Source organism: Artibeus jamaicensis, unplaced genomic scaffold, assembly GCF_021234435.1.
Source record: "Artibeus jamaicensis isolate MK-2021 breed Jamaican fruit bat unplaced genomic scaffold, CSHL_Jam_final contig_3197, whole genome shotgun sequence".
Classification (NCBI taxonomy): domain Eukaryota; kingdom Metazoa; phylum Chordata; class Mammalia; order Chiroptera; family Phyllostomidae; genus Artibeus; species Artibeus jamaicensis.
The window spans coordinates 210,573-233,773 of NW_026521752.1; the positions used below are offsets into that span (position 1 = coordinate 210,573).

Sequence of the window (23,201 nt, forward strand, 5' to 3'; positions counted from 1 at the left end):
ATCAGATTCAGAGTTCAAAACACTGGATGCTCAAGGAGCTTAGTGAGGCCCTCAACAGCATAAAAAAAAGATCCAGTTAGAAACAAAGAATACATTAATTGAATTAAAGAACAATTTATAGGGAAACAACAAAGAAGTGGATGAAACAGAATCAAATCAATGATTTGGAACATAAGGCAGAACAACAAGAAATAAAAAGAATCCCCCAAAAACGAGAATAGTAAAAGCAGCCTCTGGAACAACTTTAAGAGGTCCAACATTCACCTAATAGGGGTGCCAGAAGAAAAGAAAAAGCAAGAAGTTGGAAATCTGAAAAATTAGTGAAATAAATCTTCCTTAATTGGGTGAAAGAAATAAACATGCAAGTCCAGGAAACACAGAGTCCCAAACAAGATGGGTGCAAAGAGGCCTACTCCAAGACGCATCATAATTAAAATGCTAAAGGTTAAAGATAAAGAGAGTGTCTTAAAAGCAGCAAAAGTAATTACCAGATGGTTGCCACATGGGAAGGGGGTGGGGGAGGATGGGGGAAGAGGTAAGGGTATTAAGAAGTACAGATAGGTAGTTACAGAATAGCTATGGGGAAGTAAGGTACAGGAAATGGAGTAACCAAAGAACTTACACACATGACCCATGGATACAAACAATGGTGGGGGGATTGCCTGAGGAAGTGGGGGCTCATGAGTCGAGGCAGGCAAAGGAGGAAAAAATCAGGACAGCTCTAATAGCATAATCAATAAAATATAATTTAAAATAAAATATAAAAAATACAAATAATTATTTGTAACACAGATTAAAGTGAATTATACATGAATAAGGTAGGAACCAAATGACCAAAGCTAATTATTTTGTGGTATTGATACTATATGCATCTTCCCATTTTTATTATACAAAAAAGATTTCTTAAAAATAGTCCTGTAACAGAAGAAGAGAGGAAAGTATAGAACTAAAAAAATCCAAGATGAACTCAGTGGGGTGAAATGTTTCTGAGATTGCTGCATTCATTTTTTTAAAAATGTTGTCAGATTCAGCCCTGGCTGGTGTAGCTCAGTGGATTGAGCATGGGCCTGTGAATCAAAAAATCATGGTTTGATTCCTAGTCGGGGCACTTGCCTGGGTTGCAGGCCAGTTCCCAGCGGGGGACGCATGAGAGGCAACCATGCATTGATATTTCTCTCCCTCTCTCTTCCCCTTTCCCTCTAAAGGTAAATAAATAAAATCTAAAAAAAAAAGATAAAGTACATAATTCAAATTTTAAAAAATGTCAGATTCAACCTTTTAAAATTAAACTTAAAAATAATGCCCCCCAATCTTTTGAATGAAATTTTAAAATAAAATGTAACAATGCACAAAACGTACAACTGTGATAATGAAAACCCATAGGACATATCTCAAGGAGGACCCCTCTCTATTCCTGGGAGGAAGGCCATAAGGGTTCCAAATCCTGATACATGCAAGATGATTCTGAGAAATTGTTAGGAGGAATTCTCATTTTATTATCTCTGACTGTGGGTAGGTTTGGTTGGTAAGCTCATACTGATTGTGGGGGCAGGCGGGGACTCAGCTTGTGTGCACTCTGATCCTTCGGTACTGCAACTTTGGCCAATGTGTACATCCTGTGAGGAGGGCCCTGGTCACTGGGAATGTTCAGTCGCTGTCAGCCAAAGCCAGGTATGGGAGAGCTGGAAGCAGTCATCGGTGAGTTGCTTGAATCCACTACCTGGTTCAAATCCAGAGTATTGCTTATTTACAATGTACTGAACTCAGGTGCTCTCTGGGCATGGCCTTCGTGAGTACTTTGTCCCTTGGGCTCATGGGGTTCCTCCTCTCAGGAATTTATTTGTCCCTGGAGTCACCAGAGTCATCCCTTTACCCAGAATCTTTGACTTTGGAGAGAAAATGTGGTGGGTCTGTATGAAGGGGCTAGAAGGTTTGGGATACTGTGCTTCTATCTGCTTCCCAAGGCAACCTCTAGTGGGAAGGGGGTTCCCACTCCCACCCACAGTTTGCACATTGCTCTGGTGGTAAAAGCCCAAGCACTAATTGCATTATATTCATGTATTCTAAATAACAAGAAATATTTTTTAAGTTTACAGATCTTTAGGAGTTTCTTTAAAAAAAAACTTAAAAAAAAGATTTTACTTACTTTTAGAGAGAGGGAAGGGAGGGAGAAAGAGAGAGAGAGACACATTGATCTGTTGCCTCTCACCGCTGGATACTGGCCTGCAACCCAGGCGTGTGCCCTGGGTTGAGCAAGTGACCTTTTGGTTTTCAGGCTGGCACTCAATCCACTGAGCTGTACCAACCAGGGCTAGATCTTCAGACTTTTCATCAGCATGATTTGCAGTTTCTTTCTTTGTTATTTAGTGTCCATAATCATCTTCATTCTCAGGTTTTCTGCCAACACCTCCATCTTCAACAAAATAGAAAAGCAGGAGAAAGGAATTGCTTAAATTGGTGGGAGTCTTAACCAAGGGACACATGCGTTTCTGACATGTTAGCAGGAAATTATCTCGTTTTTGTCTTTATTCATAATCACATTAAAATTTAGGCATCAAAAAAAATTTAGGCATGCAATAAAGGAAGTTGAAGGAATGCCCATCAACAGCCACCATTCTGTACCGGTTGCTCCTCAGTTTGAATCATTCAGGGCATTGGTGTTTTATTTTTTATCTACTTTAAAAAATTTTTTATATTACACTTGATAGTAAATATTAATTTTATATTATTGTCAGGTATACAGCATACTGGTTGGATAGTTATATAATTTATAAAGTAGTCCTCCCCAATAATTTAAGTACCCACCTGGCACCATACATAATTATTATAATATTAATGACTACATTCCCTATGCTGTATTTTACATCCCAATGACAATTTTTTAACTGCCAATTTGTACTTCTTAATTTCTTCTCCTTTTCTACCTAGCTCTCTCTCCCTCATCCTCTCTGGCAACTCTCAGTTTGTCCTCTGTATCCATGAATCTGTTTGTTTTGTTTGTTCATTTGATTCTTTAGATTCCACATATAAGTGAAATCATATGCTATTTGTCTTTATCTGACTTATTTCACTTAGCATAATACCATCTAAGTTCATCCATGTTGACATAAATGGTAAGATTTTATTCTTTTTCTGGTCAAGTAATATTCCATTGTATATCTGGACAACTTTTTAATGAACTGAATCATTTTTATTTTGGGGTGTTGGTAGTCTAAGTTGTGGATCTCCCAATGCTATTCATGTTGAAGTCCTAACCCCCAATAATCTCAGATGTGAATGTATTTGGAGATAGAGTCTTAAAATGGTAATTGGGTAATCAGGGCCCTATGGATGGGCCCTGATCCAGGATGACTGATTTCCTTATAAGAGGAGATTAGGACACAAATTCAGGAACAAAAAAGAAAAACCATGTGAAGATACAGTGAGAGGGTGACCATCTGTAAGCCAAGGAGAGAGCTCTCAGAAGAAACCAATGTTACCGACAACTTGATCTTGGACTGCTATTCTCCAGGATTGTGAGGAAAAAAAAAAAAATCTTGTCTAAATGACCCAGTCTGTCACACTTTGTTTTGGGAGCACAGAAACACTATATTGAGATTGACCTGTGTGTTATAGGATGTTTAGCAGCATCCCTTGATGCTATCCATTGATATCATTGGCAACCCCCAGACCCACAATTGTGACAGAAACAAAATCTTCCTCCCCTTCCCACTGAGAAGAACCACTGTTTCAGATGGCCTCTGGTCACCTTTGCACTGCCAGTGGTCAATGTGGTGACTGTTCCCCTAGCCAAGTAGATAATCAAGTATTGTCTAACTGAATTCACTTGCCTGTCTCCCTGTCTTGGGTCTTACTGCTCCATTGCAAACTCCTTTTTTTTTTTTAAATTTATTTTTTTATTGATTATGCTGTTATAGTTGTTCTATTCCCCCCCTTCATTCCCCTCCACCCTACCCCCATCCCCACCATTACCCCCCCTTTAGTTTATGACCATGTGTCTCAAGTTCTTTAGATTCTATATTTCCCATAGGATTCTTGCCCCCCCATCTATTTTCTATTTACTGTCTATGCTACTTATTTTCTGTACCTTCTCCCCCCTTCTCCTCCTCCCACTCCCCTGTTGCTAACCCTCCTTGAGATCTTCATTTCTATGTTTCCACTCCTGATCTAGCTGTCCCGTTAGTTTGCTTTTGTTTTAGGTGTGGTTGTTTATAACTGTAAGTTTGCTGTCCTTTCACTGTTCATGTTTTTTTTTTTAACTTCTTTTTTTTAGATAAGTCCCTTTAACATTTCATATAATAAGGGTTTGGTGATGATGAACTCCTTGAATTTGATCTTATCTGAGAAGCACTTTATCTGTCCTTCCATTCTAAATGAAAGTTTTGCTGGATAGAGCAATCTTGGATGTAGGTCTTTGGATTTCATGACTTGGAATATTTCTTTTTAGCCCCTTCTTGCCTATAAGGTCCCTTTTGAGAAATCCGCTGATAGTCTGATGGGAACTCCTTTGTAGGTGACTGTCCCCTTAGCTCTTGCTGCTTCTAGGATTCTCTCCTTCATTTTAATCTTGGCTAATGTAATGATGATGTGCCTTGGTGTGTTTCTTCTTGGGTCCAACTTCTTTGGGACTCTCTGAGCTTCCTGGATTTCCTGGAAGTCTATTTCCTTTGCCAGATTGGGGAAATTCTCCTTTATTCTTTGTTCAAATAAGTTTTCCACTGGTGGCTGTTCCTTTCCCCCCTTCTGGTACCCCTATAATTCGGATGTTGGAGCGTTTAAAGATGTCCTGGAGGTTCCTAAGACTCTCCTCATTTTTTTTGAATTCTTGCTTCTTGACTCTTTTCTGTTTGGCCATTATTTGCTTTCTTCTGGTCCACTCCATTGATTTGAGTCTCTGTTTCCTTTTCATCGCTATTGTTTTCCTGTGCAATTCCATTCATTTCAATTAGTTTCGCCTTCATATGTTTGTCTAATTTGTGGCTATAATCAACCGGTTCTGTGAGGATCCTGATCACCAATGTTTTAAACTGTGCGTCTGAGAGTTTTGCTATTTCTTCATCACTTAGATTTATAGGCTCTGGGGCTTTGAGATCTTCTTGAGCCATTTTTAGTCTTTTTGCGCCCGTTAAGTATGAGGAGTGGAGCCTTGGACTCCCAGGTCGTTGGGTTGTGATGCTGTATGTGGAGGCGGGGTTGGGGTCAGAGCGGGGAAATGGTGGCCCCCTCTGCTGTTTCTCGCAGCTGGGTGAAGAGCATAGCCTTAGGTTGTTCACCGGGACAGGGCCACTTAGGTCGCTGGATTATGACGCTGTATATGGAGGTGGGGTTAGAGCGGGGAAATGGCTGCGCCCTCTGCTGCCACTCGCCACTGGGGCCTGCTGGGTCCTGTCCAATCGCCCACTCCCTCGCTTGTCTATCCACACACGAATGCGGCACCACAGTCAACCCACAGCCCTGCTTCTTCGCTGTTTCCCCACAATTGCTTGCTGAGTTGCCCACCAGGTCCAACCCTGCACCTGGATTCCGCGCGCCTGAATCCGTCTGATCGAGTTTTCCTGTGCTACCCCGCTCTGCCAGTTGCTGGTTTCGCCCCTCTTACCGGTCAGGCTGAAGAATTTGTTGTTATCAGACTTCTGAAAAGTTCAATTTTCTGTGTTCTGGCTGTGTTTTCTGTTGCTAATATTTAGTTGTCTCTAAACTTGGTTGTGTGAGGAAGTACGGCATCTCCACCTATGCCTCCATCTTGGCGGAAGTCCCATTGCAAACTCCTTTTGCTGCAGTTAAGGTAGCAATTACTTGCAGTTTAATTTATAGCAGATTGTGAGTTATGACATCCTGCCTTTCTGAAAATAGAGGCCTTAACTCAGCTTCTCCTTGTGGTAGAAAGGTTAAAGAATCCTTTTTTGAAGTTGATTTCTCCATGGAAGAGAAGGATAATAGCTTTAGGACATTCTGAAATTTGGAAACAAAACACCTTCGCTAAAGCCTGTGTAATCTGCAAAGCTGGTGAACTTGAGAAGTTAGTATTTATATAGAGTGATGTTCTAAATGCAGAAGGAAACTGACCAAGTGAGGATGTTTTATAACTATTTCTTTTCCCAGAAGGGCAGAGAAGAATGAAAACTCAGTTAAAAATAACATTTAGAATTTAGCATCCTTACTTGGGCATTTATGAATATGATCAAACAAAAAGTACCATACACTGGAAAAGTCAGCCAAAGCAATACACTAATTCCTGTTGTGCTTATTTTTTGGCCCCATGTTTCTGATCATGTGCAATGATTCTGTCTTTCACTTATTTCCATGTCTTGAAGATCATTTTTATGTGATGCTTCTCAAACTTCCTTTTTTTCCAGAAGATCCCTTATAATGTCTGAACTGGAACTCTTGCATGAATCTGAATCTGATGAAGAAAGAGCTTCTTTATTTAATTAAATTAATTACATTTTTATTTCATCTTTATTGTATTTTCTCCATTACCATTTAGTCCTTTTATACCCCCCTTTCCCAGCAATCACCACACTGTTGTCCATGTCCATGAGTCCTATTTCCCTTTTGCTCAATCCCTCCATCCACTAACTTTCCCCCTTGCAGCTGTCATCCCGCTCTCCATCTGTGACTCTGTCCCCATTTTCCTTGAAAGTTCAGTTTGTTCATTAGATTCCGCATATGTCTGAAATCATATGGTAATTGCCTTTCTCTGATTGGCTTATTTCATTTAGCAGGATGTTTTCCAGGTCCATCCATACTGTCAAAAATGTCTTCTTTTTTTACAGCCGTGTAGTATTCCCTTGTGTAAATGTCTCATAGTTGTTTTATCCACTCATCTGTTGATGGACACTTGGACTGCTTCCATATCTTGTATATTGTAAATAATGCTGTAGTGAACATAGGGGTGTTTATGTTCTTTCAAATTAGTGTTTTGGGTTCCTTTGTATATACTCTCACAAGTGGGATAGTTGGGTCAAAAGGCAGATCCATTTTTGAGTTTTTGAGACATCTTCATACTGCTTTCCACAGTGGCTGCACCAGTCTGCATTCCCACTGACAGTGCAGAATGGTTCCCCTTTTTCCATACCCTCGCTGACACTTGTTTGTTTGATTTACTGATGACAGCCAATATGACAGGTTTGAGATATCTCATTGTGATTTTAATTTGCATGTCTCTGATTAGTGACATTGAACATCTTTTCTTTTGTCTACTGGCCATCTGTATGTTCTCCTTGGATAAATGTCTATTCAGGTCCTTTGCCCATTTTGTAAATGGGTTCTTTGGTGTTGAGTTTTGTAAGTTCTTTATAAATTTTGGATATTAATCCCTTATCAGATGTGTCAGTGAATACATTCACCCATTGGGTGGGTTGTCATTTTATTTTGTTGATGATTTCCTTTGCTGTGCAAAATCTCTTTAGCTTGATGTAGTCCCATTTCTTTGTTTTGTTTCCCTCGCCTGAAGAGATATACCTGATAAAACATTTCTATGAGCAACGTCTGAGATTTTGCTGCCTATGTTTTCTTCTATGATTTTTATGGTTTCAGGTCTAGCATTTAAGTCTTTGATCCATTTTTGAATTTATTCTTGTGTGTGTTTTAAGAAGGAGGTCTGGTTTCATTTTACTGCATGTATCTATCCAATTTTCCCGACATTTATTGTATAAACTAGTGCATTTTATATGCTTGCTTTCTCTGTCAAATTTTAATTTACTATAAATGTGTGGGTTTATTTCTGGGCTCTTTATTCTGTTCCATTGATCTGTGTGTCTATTTTTATGCCAATACTATGCTGTTTTGATTACTATGGCCTTGTAGTATAGTTTGATATTATATAGTATGATTCCTCCAACTTTGATCTTCTTTCTCAGTATCACTGTTGCTATGTGAGACCCTTTGTGGTTCCATATAAGTTTTTGAAATATTTGTTCTGGTTCTGTGCAATACATCACTGGACTCTAATAGGAATTTCGTTGAATCTGTAAATTGCTTTGGGTAGTAAGGACATTTTAATGATAATTATCCTTCCTATCCATGAACACGGTGTGTGCTTCCCCTTCTTTATATCTTCTTCAATTTTTTTTCATTGTCTTATAATTTTCTGAGTACAGGTCTATTACATCCTTGATTACATCCTAGTATTTTATTCTTTTTGAAGCAACTGCAAATGGGATTATTTTCTTAACTTCCCTTTCTTTTAGTTCATTATTGGCATATAAGAATGCAATTGATTCCTGGATATTAATTTGGTGCACTGCTACTTTGCTGAATTCATTTATGAGTTCTGGCAGTTTCTTGGAGGAATCTTTGGGGTTCTCTATGTACAGTATCATGCCATCTGCAAATAAAGACAGTTTTACCTCTTCCTTTCCAATTTGGATGCCTTTTATTTCTTCTTCTTCTCTGAGTGCTGTGGCTAGGACTTCCAGCACTGTGGGTTTTTTTTATACATTTTGTTTATTTTTACAGACGGGAAGGGACAAAGAGATGGGAGAGAAGCATCAGTGTGTGAGAGAAACAGATTGGTTGCCTCTTGCAAGCTCCCCCAAAATGGACCTAGCCCACACCCAGGCATGTTCCCTGAGTGGAAATTGAACTGCAACCTTTGGTTCCCAGGCTGACGCACAAACCAGGGCCAGTACTGCATTGAATAAGAGAGTTGAAAGCATACATCCCTGTCTTGTTTCCAATCTTAAGGGGAACACTTGTAGTTTTTGTCCGTTGAGTATGATGCTGGCAATGGGTTTGTCATATATGGCCTTTGTTATGTTTAGGTATGTTCCCTCTATTCCTACTTTGCTGAGAGTTTCTATCATAAATGGATGCTGGATTTTATCAAATGCTTTTTCTGCATCTGTTGAAAGGATTTTCTGTTCTTTACCCTTCATTTTGTTTCTGTGGTGAATGACATTTATTGATTTGCTAATGTTGTACCAACCTTGCATTCCTGGAACAAATCCCACTTGATCATGGTGTATGATCTTTTTGATGCATTGCTGTATTTGGTTTGTTGAGGATTTTAGTGTCTATGTTCATCAGGGATATTGGCCTATAATTTCATTTTTCTATAGTATCTTTATCTGGTTTTGGAATTAGGATAATGCAGGCCTTGTAAAAGGGCTTGGGAGACTTCCCTCTTCTTGAATTTTTTGAAATAGTTTGAGGAAGAGAGGTGTTAGCTCTTCCTAGAATGTTTGGTAAAATTCCCTAGTGATCCAGCTGGTCCAGAGCTTTTGATTGTTGAGAGTTCATTTTGATTACTACTTCAATGTCACTAGGTGTAATCTGTCTATTCACATTCTCTGATTCTTCCTGATTTACTTTAGGGAAATTGTAAGTTTCTAAGAATTTATCCATCTCATCCAAGTTGTCCAATTTGTTGGCATATAAGTTGTTCATATTATTTTCTTACAAGCCTTTGTATTTCTTTGGTGTCAGTTGTTATTTTTCCTCTTTCATTTCTGATTTAATTTATATGGGGCATTTCTCTCTTTTTCTTTTTTTAAGTATATTTTATTCATTATGCTATTACAGTTTTTTCCCCACTATCCCCCCTCCATTCTGCACCCTCCAGTCCTCCAGCATCCCCCACCTTGTATTAGTTCATGTCCATGGGTTGTACATGTAAGTTCTTTGACTTTTCTGTTTCCTATACCATTCTTAATTTCTTCCCATCTATTTTATGCCTACCAATTATGTTTCTTTTTCCTTGTACCTTTTCCCTCCATTCTTCCCTTCCCCCTCCCTACTGAAAAACCTCCATGTGATGTCCATTTCTCTGATTCTGTTCCTGTCCTACTTGTTTGCTTAGTTTTTGGTTTTGCTTTTTTAGATTCAGTTTTTGACAGTTGTGATTTTGTTGTCATTTTACTGTTCATAGTTTTTGATCTTCTTTTTCTTTGATACATCCCTTTAACATTTCATGTAATAAAGGCTTGGTAATGATGAATTCCTTTAACTTGACTTTATCTGGGAAGCACTTTATCTGCCCTTCCATTCTAAATGATAGCTTTGCTGGATAGAGTAATCTTGGATGTGGGTCCTTGCCATTCATGACTTTGAAAACTTCTTTCTAGCCCCTTCTTGCCTGCAAGGTTTCTTTCGAGACATTAGTTGATAGTCTTATGGGAACTCATTTGTAGGTAACTCTCCTTTTTTTCTTGCTGCTTTTAAGATTCTCTCCTTATCCATAATCTTGGGTGATATAATTATGATGTGTCTTGGTGTGTTCCTCTTTGGGTCCAATTTCTTTGGGATTCTCTGGGCTTCCTGGGCTTCCTGGACTTCCTGGAAAACTATTTCCTTCACCAGATTGGGGAAATTTTTCTTCATTATTTGTTCAAATAAGTTTTCAACTTCTTACTTTTGTTCTTCTCCTTATGGTACCCCTATGATTCTGATGTTGGAGTGTTTAAAGTTGTCCCAGAGTTTCCACATGTTTTTGTTTTTTTTTTTTTGTTCGTTTGTTTTTAAATTTTTTTTATTGATTATGCTGTTACAGTTGTTCTATTCCCCCTTTATTCCCCTCCACCCTACCCCTCATCCCCACCATTACCCCTCCTTTAGTTTATGACCATGTGTCTCAAGTCCTTTAGATTCTATATTTCCCATGCTGTTCTTGCCCCCCCCCATCTATTTTCTATCTACTGTCTGTGCTACTTATTTTCTGTACCTTCTCCCCCCCTTCTCCTCCTCCCACTCCCCTGTTGCTAACCCTCCTTGAGATCTTCATTTCTATGTTTCCACTCCTGATCTAGCTGTCCTTTTAGTTTGCTTTCATTTTAGGTGTGGTTGTTAATAACTGTGAGTTTGTTGTCCTTTCACTGTTCATGTTTCTTTAACTTCTTTTTCTTAGATAAGTCCCTTTAACATTTCATATAATAAGGGCTTGGTGATGATGAACTCCTTGAATTTGGTCTTATCTGAGAAGCACCTTATCTGTCCTTCCATTTTAAATGAAAGTTTTGCTGGATAGAGCAATCTTGGTTGTAGGTCGTTAGATTTCATGACTTGGAATATCTCTTTCCAGCCCCTTCTTGCCTGTAAGGTCTCTTTTGAGAAATCCGCTGACAGTCTGATGGGGACTCCTTTGTAGGTGACTGTCCCCTTAGCTCTTGCTGCTTCTAGGATTCTCTCCTTCATTTTAATCTTGGCTAATGTAATTATGATGTGCCTTGGTGTGTTCCTTCTTGGGTCCAACTTCTTTGGGACTCTCTGAGCTTCCTGGATTTCCTGGAAGTCTATTTCCTTTGCCAGATTGGGGAAATTCTCCTTTATTCTTTGTTCAAATAAGTTTTCCACTGGTGGCTGTTCCTTTCCCCCTTCTGGTACCCTTATAATTCGGATGTTGGAGCGTTTAAAGATGTCCTGGAGGTTCCTAAGACTCTCCTCATTTCCTTGAATTCTTGCTTCTTGACTCTTTTCTGTTTGGCCATTATTTGCTTTCTTCTGGTCCACTGCATTGATTTGAGTCCCAGTTTCCTTTTCATTGCTATTGGTGTCCTGTGCAATTCCATTCATTTCAATTAGTTTCGCCTTCATATATTTGTCTAATTTGTCGGTATAATCAGCCAGTTCTGTGAGGATCCTGATCACCAGTGTTTTAAACTGTGCGTCTGTGAGTTTTGCTATTTCTTCATCTCTTAGATCTATTGGCTCTGGGGCTCTGAGATCCTCCTGCGCCATTCTTGGTCTGTTCGGGCCCTTTAAGTGTGAGAAGCGGCGCCTTGGATTCCCAGGTCGCTGGGTTGTGACAGCTGTATGTGGGGGTGTGGCCAGAGCAGGGAATTGGCGACCCCCTCTGCCGCTTCTCACAGCTGGGTGCGGAGGAGCAGTGCCTTAGGTGGTTCACCTGGGCCGGGCCACTCAGAGTCGCTGGGTTATGACGCTGTATGTGGAGGTGGGGTCAGAGCAGGGAAATGGCGGCGCCCTCCACTGCCGCTTGCCGTGGGGACCTGCCGGCCCGATCCAACCGCCCACTCCCTCGCCTGTCCACCCTCGCACAAATGCGCGACCTCAGTCAACACACAGCCCCGGGCCCGGCTGTCTCCCCCGCGGTTGCTCGCCTGGTTGCTCGCTGGGTCACTCACTAGGTCTGACCCTGCGCCTGAATTCCGCGGGCCTGAGTGTGTCTGGCCAAGTCCTCCTGTGCAACCCTGCTCCGCCAGCCACTGGTTTCGCCCCTTACTGGTCAGGCTGAAGAATTTGTTGTTAACAGACTTCTGAAAAGTTCAATTTTCCGTGTTCTGGCTGTGTTTTCTGTTGCTAATATTTAGTTTTCTCTAATCTTGGTTGTGTGAGAAGGCACGACACATCCACCTATGCCTCCATCTTGGCGGAAGTCTCCACATGTTTTTGAATTCTTGTTTCTTCCTTCTGGTTCAGTGCATTGATTTGAGTCCCAGTTTCCTTCCCTTTACTGTTGGTTTCCTATATGTTTTGCTTCATTTCACTTCGGGTAGCCTTCATTTGTTCCTTCATTTTGCGACCCAGCTCAATCAGTTCTGTGAGCATCCTGATTACCAGTGTTTTGAACTCTACATCAGATAGGTTGTCTGTCTCATCATTGCTTAGCTCTTTTTCTGGATTTTTGATCTGTTCTTTTATTTGGGCCATATTTCTTTGTCTCAGTGCACCTGTTGTGTTTTAAGGGGGTGAAGTCTAGGGATTTCTCCTGGGCAAGGCAACCATCTTTTCTGGGTTGTGGTGCTGTCTATGGGAGAGGGGTCAGAAAGGGAACAATGCAGCTCACTTGCTCCGCTGTATCTCCACTTTCTAACGAACTCTCTCCTGTGAGACTGGGAGTTTCTCCCACTGTGGCAACCCCCACAGTAGTTTTCAGCTTGCTTTGAGTCTTTAGTTTCCTGTTTCTGCAGCCTTGGCTTGCCGCACATCTTCTCCACTAGGCAGCCTATTACTGCCCCTCCTAGCCATCTGGGTGGATGTTTCAACTCCTTGGTTGTCAGAGTTCCATGCAGTTTGATTTTCTGGCACTTCTGGTTGTTTATTGTTTCTAGATTGGTTGTTATCCTTTTGGTTGTACAACATAGCAAAGCATTTCTACCTATGCTTCCATCTTGGTGGGAACTCCCTTTCTTTTTCTTGATGAATCTGGTTAAATGTTTGTCAATCTTGTTTATCTTTTCAAAAAAATAGCACTTAGATTCATTGATCTTTTGTATCTTTTTTTTTAGGCTCCATTTAGTTTATTTCTGATCTGATCTTTATAATTTCTTTCTACTCACTTTGGGCTTTGTTGTTCTTTTTCAAGTTACTTTAACTATAAAATTAGATTGTTTATTTGAGCTTTTTCAAGTTTTTTTTTGGATAGGTTTAAATGCTATGAATTTTCCTCTTAGGATTGCTGTCCAAGTATCCCACAGATTTGGAATTTTTGTGTCCTCATTTTCATTTTTTTCAAGGTATCTTTTGATTTCTGCCTTGATCTTTGTGTTGACATATTCATTATTTAATAACATGTTACTTAGCTTCCATGCTTTTGTATGTTTTTCAGTGTTTTTCTTGTGATCGATTTCTAGTTTTGTAGGATTGTGGTCAGAGAAGAATCTTAATATGATTTCAATCTTCTTAAATTTATTGAGATTTGTTTTTTGTTCTAACATGTAGTCTTTTCTAGAAAATATTCTATGTGCACTTGAAAAGTATGTATATTCTGCTGTTTTGGGATGAAATACTCTGAAGATATCACTTAAATCTATTGGATCTAGTACAGGGGTGTCAAACTCATTTTCACCAGAAAACCTTGTGGTTGTCTTTGAAGGGCTGAATGTAATTTTAGGACAGCATAAATATAACTACTCCGTAACAGAAGTGAGAGCTTGGAGATGCTGCCAGGTAGAAACAAGTTGTCAAGTCAGATAAAGCAAGATGGAGTGTAGGATTCAGACCATGGGACTTGTGTTTGCCACCTGTGATCTACTGTGTTATTTAAGGCCACTGTGTCCTTTTTTATTTTTTGTCTGGAAGATCTATCCTTTGAAGTCAATGGATGTTAAAATCCCCAATTATGACTGTCCTTTTATCAATCTCTCCCTTTATGTCCATCAAGATTTGCTTTACATATTTAGTTACTTATGTGTTGGGTACGTAAAAATTTACTAGGGTTATATTCTCTTGTTGGATTACTCCTTTACCATTATGTAGTGTTTTTCTTTGTCTCTTACTATAGCCTTGGTTTTAAGTCTATTTTGTCAGATACAAGTACTGCTATCCCACCTTTTTATCCTTTCCATTTGCATGAAATATCTTTTTCCGTTCCTTTACCTTTAGTTTGTGTGTACATTTCAATCTAAGATATGTCTCTTGGAGATAGCATATATATTATGAGTCTTGTTTTCTTATCCGTTCAGCTACCTTATGTCTTTTGGTTGGAGCATTTAAGTCATTACATTTAAGGTGATTATCAATAGATACCTATTTAGTGCCATTTTAGTGCCATTTTAAGTGCCATTTTATTTTTAAACTATATTCTGATATTTCTTCTCCTCCTCTTCTTTTTCCTTCTCCTTTTTCTCCTCCTCCTTCTTAATGAGCCTTTTAACATTTGTTGTAGTACTGGTTTGATATTAACAAACTCCTTTAGTTCTTTCTTGTCTGGGAAGCTCCTTATTTCTCCTTCATATTTATATGATAGCCTTGCTGGGTAAAGTAGCCTTGGTGTAGGTCCTTGCTTTTCAGTACCTTGTTTTTCAGTACCTTGAAGATTTCACGCCACTTCCTTCTGGCCTGACATGTTTCTGTTGAGAAATCAAAGGACAGCCTAATTGAGGCTTCCTTGTATGTAGTAGCTACCTGCTTTTCTCTTGTGGCTTTTAGGATTCTCTTCTCTGAAGCCTTGTCTTTTTAATTATGACATGTCTTGTGTAGGCAGACCTCTTTGGCTCCAACTAGTTTGGGACTCTTTGAGATTCCTGGACTTGTGTGTTTTTCCTTCACCAGATTAGGGAAGATTTTAGTCATTATTTCTTCAAATAGGTTCTCTCTTTTTTTAAAAAAATAATTTTATTTAGTTATTTTTCAAGTACAGTTTTTTGTCTATTTCTTCCATCCCAGCCCCCCCCGCCCTATGCTCCCCACCTCCCTCCCATTTCCACCCCCCTTAGTTCTCGTCCCTGTGTCCTTCATATTTGTTCCTCCAAATCCCTCCCGTTTTTCGCCCTTAAATTCTCTTCCCTCTCCCCCCCGTCACTGTCCCCTTGTTCTCTATTTCAGTGTCTCTGTTTTTATTTTCCTTGCTTGTTTGTTTTGTTGTTTAGCTTCCTGTTAAAGGTGAGATCATAAGGTATTTGTCTTTCAACACCTGGCCTATTTCACTCAGCATAATGCTTTCCAGTTCCATCCATGTTGTTGCAAAGGGTAGGAGCTCTTTCTTTCTCTCTGCTGCATAGAATTCCATTGTGTATATGTACCACAATTTTTTGATCCATTCATTTACTGATGGGCACCTAGGTTGCTTCCAACTCTTGGCTATTGTAAATTGTGCTGCTCTGAACATTGTGGTGCATAGGATCTTTGAAATTGATGTTTTAGGGTTCTTAGGATATAATCCTAGCAGTAGAATTGCTGGGTCAAAAGGCAGGTTGATTTTTATTTTTCTGAGAAAATTCCATACTGTTTTCCATAATAGTTGTACCAGCCTGTAATCCCACCAACAGTGAACTAAGGTCCCCTTTTCCCCACAACCTCTCCAACATTTGTTGTTTGTTGCTTTGTTTATGATAGCCATCCTGACCGGTGTAAAGTGGTATCTCATTGTGGTTTTAATTTGCATCTCTGATAGCTAACAATATTGAGCATCTCTTCATGTGTCTCTGGATATTCTGTATGTCCTCCTTGGAGAAGTGTCTGTTCAAGTCCTTTGCCCATTTTTTAATTGGGTTAGATGTATTCTTACAGTGGAGCCATGTAAGTTCTTTGTATATTTTGGAGATTAAAGCTTTGTCTGAGGTATCATTGGCAAATATGTTTTCCCATACAGTTGGTTGTCTTTCTAATTTAATACTGTTTTCTTTAGGCACACAGAAGCTTTTTATTTTGATGAGGTCCCATTTGTTTATTCTTTCCTTTATATTCCTTGCTCTAGGGGACATACTAGTAAAAATGTTGCTGCGTGAAATATCTGAGATTTTCTTGCCGATGTTCTCCTCTAGGATTTTAATGGTTTCAAGGCTTATATTTAAGTCTTTTATCCACCTTGAATTTATTTTGGTGTATGGTATAAGTTTGTGCTCAAGTTTCATTTTTTTTGCATGCAGCTGTCCAGTTCTCCCAACCCCATTTGTTGAAGAGGCTATCTTTACTCCATTTTATGTTACTGCCCCCTTTGTTGAATATTAATTGACTGTAGAGAGTTGGGTTTATTTCTGGGCTCTCTGTTCTCTTCTATTGGTCTATGTACCTGTTTTTATGCCAGTACCAGGCTGTTATGATTACAGTGGCCTTGTAATACAGTTCGATATCAGGTATTGTGATCCCTCCTAGTTTGTTCTTCTTTGTCAAAAGTGCAGCTGGTATTCGGGGTCATTTATGGTTCCATATAAATTTTTGAAGTGTTTGTTCTATATCTGTGAAATATGCCATTGGTACTTTAATAGGTATTGCATTGAATCTGTAAATTGCTTTGGGTAGTATGGACATTTTGATGATGTTAATTCTTCCAATCCATGAACAAGGTATATGTTTCCATTTGTTTGTGTCTTCCCTGATTTCTTTCTTCAGTGCTGTGTAGTTTTCTGCATACAGGTCTTTTACCTTCTTGGTTAGGTTTATTCCCAGATATTTTATTTTTGTTTTTGCTTATCAAATGGGATTTTTTTTCTTGATTTCTGCTTCTGCTTATTCACTGTTACAAAAATGTCTTTGATTTCTGGATATTGACTTTGTATCCTGCTGTTTTGCCAAATTCATTAATTAGTTCGAGCAGTTTTTTGGTAGAGTCTATAGGATTTTCCATGTACATTATCATGTCATCTGCAAACAGTGACAGTTTTGTTTCCTCCTTTCCTATTTGGATGCCTTTTATTTCCTTTTGTTGCCTAATCACTGTGGCCAAAACTTTCAAAACTATATTGAATAGAAGTGGTGAAAGTGGACATCCTTGTCTTGTTCCTGATTTTAGTGGAAAAGCTTTTAATTTTTGCCCGTTGAGTATGGTATTGGCTGTAGGTCTCTCATATATGGCCTTTATTATATTGAGGAATGCTCCCTCTATTCCCACTTTGCTGAGTGTTTTTATCATAAATGAGTGTTGTACCTTATCAAAAGCTTTTTCCATGTGTATTGATATGATCATGTGGTTTTTGTCTTTGCTTTTGTTTATGTGATGTATTACATATACTGATTTGCAAATGTTGAACCATCCTTGCATCCCTGGTATTAATCCCACTTGGTCGTGGTGTATGAGCTTTTTGATATTGTTGGATGTGATTTGCCAATATTTTGTTGAGGGTTTTAGCGTCTATGTTCATCAGCGATATTGGCCTGAAGTTCTCTTTCTTTGTTGTGTCTCTATCTGGTTTTGGAATTAGGATGATTCTGGCTTCATAAAAAGAATTTGGGAGTTTTCCATCCTTCTGGATTTTTTGGAATAGTCTGTGAAGAATAGGGGTTAGCTCTTCCTTAAATGCTTTGTAGAATTCTCCTGTGAAACCATCTCGTCTAGGGCTTTTGTGTGATGGGAGTTTTTTGATTAGTGTTTCAATTTCTTTTGCTGTTATTGGTCTGTTCAGATATTCTGCTTCTTATTCATTGAGTTTTGGAAGATTATATTTTTTTAGAAATTTGTCCATTTCCCCTAGGTTTTCAAATTTCTTGGCGTACAGTTCTTCATAGTAATTTCTTACAATCCCTTCTATTTCTGTGGTATCAGTTGTAATCTCTCCTCTTTCATTTCTGATTGTGTTTATTTGAGTCCTCTCTCTTCTTTTCTTGATGAGCCTACTTAAAGGCTTGTGTATTTTATCTTTTCAAAGAACCAACTCCTGGATTCATTGATCCTTAGAATTGTGCTTTTAGTCTCTATGTCATTTAGTTCTGCTCTGATCTTGGTTATTTCCTTCCTTCTACTTGCTCTGGGCTGTTTTTGTTGTTGTTCCTCAAGTTCTTTCAGGCGTAGGGTAAGGTTTTTTTTTTTTTTGAAATGTTTCTATCTTCTTTAGGTAGGCCTGTATTGCTATAAACTTCCCTCTCAGGACTGCCTTCGCTGTGTCCCATAAGTTTTGGGTTGTTGTGAGATAGTTTTCATTTGTTTCCAGAAAGTTTTTGATTTCTTTCCTAATTTCATCCTTGACCCATTCGTTGTTTAATAGCATACCATTCAGTCTCCATAATTTTGGGTGTTTTATGTTTTTTCCTTTGGGGTTGGTTTCCAAATTTCAGTCCCTTGTGGTCAGAGAAGATGCTTGGTATGATTTCAATTTTCTTGAAGTAGTTGAGGCTCATTTTGTGTCCTATGATGTGGTCTATCTTTGAAAATATTCCATGCGCATTTGAAAAGAATGTATATTTAGCTTCTTTGGGATGAAGGGCTCTATATATATCAGTTAAGTCCATTTCATTAGAGTGTTGTTCAGTGACGCAATATCTTTGTTCATATTTTGTTTGGAAGATCTGTCCATTTTTCTTCAAATAGGTTCTCAATCCCTTGCTCGTTGTCTGCTTCTTGTATTTCCATGATGCAGTGGTTATGCTGCATGTTGTCCAAAATGTTTCTTAAATTTCCTCTTCTTCATCTAACCTACTATTTATCCTTTCAGTATATTATTTATTTCAGGAAATTGCATTTTTTATTTTTGACTGATCATTTTTAATGTTTCTATGTTTTTTTTTCATGATGTTGAGTATCCTTTTAATCATTAGTGTAAACACTCTATCTGATAAATTGCTTGTGTCTGTTTACATAGCTCTTCTGGAGAATTCTCTTGTTTTCATTTGGGGCCTGTTTTTTTTGCCTTCCTCTTTCTGCTTCTTTGTATTTGTTTCTGCATATTAGGTAGATATGTAAAGACTGTGTTGTAGGCCTTTGTTAGATGGTACTTGTGACTGGCCCTGGTCAACCTGTTTGGAGCTATCAGTGATCTACAGCATTCAGCCCCCTCCTCTGGGCCTGTTTGTGTGTGGAAAGAACCAGGCTGCACACCTAGCTGGTTTTTATCAGCATGGGCCCTGGTAGGGTCACTGAAGTCTCACAGAGCTTCCAGAGATCTGCCTTAGTTGTTAAACTAATCGGTGATATAGCCACAAGCTGTACTCAGCAGCCTGGCTGAAGCTCCACAGTGTGGGACAGAATAATTCTTGCAGATGTGACTATTGCTTCTTTTCAAGCTGATGCCATTCAGAGAGGAATGCTGTGGCTGAGAAAGATGGCCCCTGCAGTATGGTGAATGACTGAGTAATGGGATCCTGGCTGTTGTTCCCTTAGTTTTCTCCCCAGAGAGACCAACCCCAGACTGTCCTCAAGCATCTCTAGTCCAATCTGCCCTCCCTCTGCTGGAGCCCAGGGTAAGTGGCTGCAAATGAAATTTTGTACATTGGCCCTTTAAAAAACTCTCTGCATATCTAGCCCTCTCTCCCTGGAAGACAGAAACCCTGCTGCTTTTCACAGTGGGATGTTATCTGGGTTCCTTTTCAACTTGTTGTTGTACAGTGGGGAGCCCTGCTTGGGATTTAGACCCCATACTTCTCAGGGGGAATGCCCTGGCTGCTGATCTCTCTCTCTGGAACTTCAGTTGCTGCCCGTTACAGCCCAGCCAGGCATCTTGTGCCACCTCTGCACTCCCTACCAGTCTTGTGGTGGTGAAGTGGTTTCTTCTGTAAGTCCTTGGTTATAAGGCTTGTCTTCAGCTAGTATTTAGTTGGTTATTCAGGATGATTTCTCTACAATTTAGTTGTAATTCCAGGTTGGTCCTGGGAGGAGGTTAGTGTAGCTTCCACTTATTCTGTCATGTTCAATCTCTCAAGGTTCTTCTTGAATTATCAGTACAACTAGACAAATCATTAGGTTTATCAGGCTCTATTTTTCCTAGGGAGTCCAGTTTTTATTGAGAGAAGTGGTTACTGAGGGCATATCTGAGAATTTCATTTTATTTTCTTCTTGTTCCATGCATACAGAGAATAGCTTTTCTGTAGATCATTTTCTTCTTTTTTTTCTTTTCTTGTATCCTTTTTTTCACCTGACACACCAGAAGAGAAAATTCATTCTGATGTTTTTTACAATATTTATTGTGAATTTCATATTTTCTTTTCTTTTTGGTCCTTTATGAAAACCATTGTGCTTTCTTTGAGTTTACTAGCTTCAAGATGCATCTTAGTCTTCTCCATATTTTCAATTTCTTTAATTATTTCAGCAGCTGATTTAGGATGCATAGCATCACACTGTTAAGCATTGTACATATGTACAAATTCTTGGTGCCTTTTAATGAGCTGTTCCTTCAGTAGATATTCCATGCTGTTTGAGCTTTTTCTTTAAGTTGTGATCTGATAGCAAGTTATATGCAGTGGCTTCCTTTTGTGAACAGAGCTGAGGCTTTCCTTCTTCTCTTCATGTGATAAATAGTTGTCAAAATGCTTATTAATGTGATTGTCTAGATAATTAACCCCACGAACAGGACAGTCCACTGTAGTAACTTGTTTCAAAGTCAATGTACAGGGTGCCTCAGGAACATTAGCATCTGCAATGCCTGAAGCTGTCTTTTCTGAGGAAGGTGTCTCTTTGGTCTTTGCAGAAGTGCTCATCTCTTTTTGAGGGCTGAACTTGCTTTCATTCTTATTTATCAACAATTCTGTTGTAGAACCACCAGTTTCTCTAATCAAGAAATTCTCCATTAACCTACTTCCTTGCTTTAAAGAATATCTGAAGGCTATAGGAGTATATACTTTGGCAGTAAGGTTCTTTCAGAGAAGGAGGCAGGAGAAATGGGTAGTGATTCTAAGGCAAACTGCACAAATAATTCTATGCAAAATCAAACTTTTTACCAATTCATCTATCATACAGTTATTTTCCGGCTCTGTGACTGTCACAAAACAAGTTGGACATTGTGTTTTATGACACAAAAATTTTCTTATACAGAGAGTACAATAGTTGTACAAATACTGAAGAATCATCACTGCAGTGTTGAAATAGTGAAAACAAATTCCACACTGCAGCAAATCATCTACGGTCCTCAAGACTTCTAGGCTCAGAGGCCATGGAGGCTCTGCTAGGGAGTCCATAGCCATTACAAAGGAGGCTGGAGATTTCATTGCCCACTGGCCTCCTGTGTTCCACTGCCACTCTGAATTTCCCATGCTGCTAAAGTAATGGTGTTTTAGATTAGGACTCCCAACCGATTAGTGATCTGGAAATGAATTTACTGGGTCAGTTGGAGTGCTTGAAAAATAAACTAGACTTCCTGCCAAGATGGAGGTGTAGCTAGACATGTTTCACCTCCTTGCACTACCATAAGAAGGATCACAACTAACTCCAGAGTGAATAACAACCAGAACTGCCAGAGAATTGAACTGCATGGAAGTCCAACAACCAAGTATTTAAGAAGAAATATTCATCCAGATGGGTAGGAGGGTCAGAGTTGTGGAGCTGGGGCAGAGAGACGTGTTGTGGTGGTGATGAGGTAGTGGCGGCAAGGCAGCTGGGGTAGCAGCAAGCAGAATGGGCAGTCTCACACTCATGTGTGGTGGATAAAACTTGATAAGACACTTGGGAAGTAAGCATTCTGAGCCCCAGGCCAGACCACACAGCCCAGGGTTCCAGCTGCAGTACTAAAAAAAATAAAGCTTGCCCTGGCTGGTGTAGCTCAGTGGATTGAGCATGGGTCTGTGAACCAGAGGATCACGGTTCGATTCCCAGTCAGGGCACATGCCTGGGTTGCAGTCCAATTCCCAGCAGGGGATGAACGAGAGGCAACCATACATTGATATTCTCTCCCTCTCTCCTTCCCTTTCCCTCTAAAGATAAATAAGTAAAATCTTTTAAAAAAACTTAAAAAAATAAATGAAGCCTCATAACTTCTGGCTGTAAAAACCAGGGGGATGCAGTGGCAGAAGAAACTGCCAGTCTTCTAGGATAGATGTTTAAAGGGCCCAAATGGTCCTACCATGTACACAAACCCACCCACTCTGGGATTCAGCACCAGGGCAGTAGCTAGAAGGGTGCTAGTCACATATGGCAAGTGGGGGAAGTGACTGGAAATGGAGTGGGAGCTGAGCAAGTGACAGTGTTCCCTCTCTAAACCCTCCCGCACAGACAGCACCACAAAGTAGCAAAGTGGGTTGCCCCACCCTGGTAAATACCTAAGCCTCTACCCCTTACAATGTAACAGGTGTGCCAAGGTAGGGAGTCAAAGAAGCTCTACCTAATACATAGGGAAGCGGCCAAATTGAGGAGACAAAGAAATATAGCCCAAATGAAAAAACGGATCAAAACTGCAGAAAAAGCGCCAAGCGAAAGAGACATAACCAACCTATCGGATGCAGAGTTCACACTGGTGATACAGCTGCTCATAGAACTTGTTGAGTATGGCAAACACATAAGGTAAGAAATGAAGGCTACACTAAGTGAAACAAAGAAAAATCCATAGGGAACCAACAGTGAAGGGAAGGAAGCCAGACTTTAAATCAGCAATTTGGAACATAAGGAAGAAATAAACAGTCAACAAATACAGAATGAAGAAACAATTAAAAAAGAGGATGAGAGAATAAGAAGACTCTGAGACAACTTCAAAAGTGCAAACATCCAAATTACAGGGATGCCTGAAGGAGAAAAGGAAGAGCAAGAAATTGAAAACTTATTTGAAAAAATAATGAAAGAAAACGTCCTAATTTGGTGAAGGAAATAGACATACAAGTCCAGGAAACTCAGAGAGTCCCAAACAAGTTGGACCCAAAGAGGACCACACCAAGACATGTCATAATTAAAATGCCAAAGGTTAAAGATAAAGAGAATCCTAAAGGCAGCAAGAAAGAAGAAGAGAGTTACCTTCAAAGGAGTTTCTATAATACTGTCATCTGATTTCTGAAAAAGAAAACTTGCAGGCAAGAAGGGACTGGGAAGAAGTATTCAAAGTGATGAAAAGCAAGGACCTACAGCCTAGATTACTCTATCCAGCAAAGCTATCATTTAGAATTGACGGGGGTAAAGTTTTTCCAGGACAATGTAAAGCTGAAGGAGTTCATTGTTACCAAACCCTTATTACATG

At 39.4% G+C, this 23,201-nt stretch overlaps 1 protein-coding gene and 1 pseudogene across 6 annotated transcripts in view; one reads left to right on the top strand and one right to left on the bottom strand.

Annotated features, from left to right (window-relative positions):
- Window positions 1–23,201, top strand: part of CLYBL (citramalyl-CoA lyase) — a 322,476-nt gene that overhangs the window by 36,635 nt on the left and 262,640 nt on the right. The gene's annotated exons all lie outside the window — the stretch shown is intronic.
- LOC119036393 (E3 ubiquitin-protein ligase RAD18-like) lies at window positions 6,270–21,219 on the bottom strand (annotated as a pseudogene).